We start from the raw sequence: 1,443 nt of genomic DNA on the forward strand, positions 1-1,443 counted from the left end.
CTTAAAGCTCAACGTTCAGAAAACGAAGATCATGGCATCCGGTCCCATCACTTCATGGGAAACAGATGGGGAAACAGTGCAAACAGTGTGAGACTTTATTTTTTTGGGCTCCAAAATCACTGCTGATGGTGACTGTAGCCATGAAATTAAAAGACACTTACTCCTTGGAAGGAAAGTTATAACCAACCTAGATAGCATATTCAAAAGCGGAGACATTACTTTGCCAGCAAAGGTCCGTCTAGTAAGACCATTCAGGTATGACCTAAATCAAATTCCTTATGATTATACAGTGGAAGTGAGAAATAGATTTAAGGGACTATATCTGATAGACAGAGTGCCTGATGAACTATGGACAGAGGTTCATGACATTGTACAGGAGACAGGGATCAAGACCATCCCCAAGAAAAAGAAATGCAAAAAAACAAAATGGCTGTCTGAGGAGGCCTTACAAATAGCTGTGAAAAGAAGGGAAGTGAAAAGCAAAGGAGAAAAGGAAAGATATACCCATTTGAATGCAGAGTTCTAAAGAACAGCAAGGAGAGATAAGAAAGCCTTCCTCAGTGATCAGTGCAAAGAAATAGAGGAAAACAACAGAATGGGAAAGACTAGAGATCTCTTCAAGAAAATTAGATGCCAAGGAAATATTTCATGCCAAGATGGGCACAATAAAGGACAGAAATGGTATGGACCTAACAGAAGCAAAAGATACTAAGAAGAGGTGGCAAGAATACATAGAAGAACTGTACATAAAAGATCTTAATGACTCAGATAATCTCGATGGTGTTATCACTCACCTAGAGCCAGACATCGTAGAATGTGAAGTCAAGTGGGCCTTAGGAAGCATCACTATGAACAAAGCTAGTGGAGGTGATGGAATTCCAGTTGAGCTATTTCAAATCCTATCACTGCAGATGGTGACTGCAGCCATGAAATTAAAAGATGCTTACTCCTTGGAAGAAAGGTTATGACCAACCTAGATAGCATATTGAAAAGCAGAAACATTACTTTGCCAACAAAGGTCCGTCTAGTCAAGGCTGTGGTTTTTCCAGTGGTCATGTATGGATGTGAGAGTTGGACTGTGAAGAAAGCTGAGCACTGAAGAATTGATGCTTTTGAACTGTGGTGTTGGAGAAGACTCTTGAGAGTCCCTTGGACTGCAAGGAGATCCAACCAGTCCATTCTGAAGGAGATCAGTCCTGGGATTTCTTTGGAGGGAATGATGCTGAAGCTGAAACTCCAATACTTTGGCCACCTCATGCAAAGAGTTGACTCATTGGAAAAGACTCTGATGCTGGGAGGGATTGGGGGCAGGAGGAGAAGGGGATGACAGAGGATGAGATGGCTGGACGGCATCACTGACTCTATGGACATAAGTCTGAGTGAACTCCGGGAGTTGGTGATGGTCAGGGAGGCCTGGTGTGCTGCAACTCATGGGGTCGCAAA

The sequence above is a fragment of the Bison bison genome, unplaced genomic scaffold, assembly GCF_000754665.1.
Source record: "Bison bison bison isolate TAMUID 2011002044 unplaced genomic scaffold, Bison_UMD1.0 scf7180017864148, whole genome shotgun sequence".
Classification (NCBI taxonomy): Eukaryota; Metazoa; Chordata; class Mammalia; order Artiodactyla; family Bovidae; genus Bison; species Bison bison.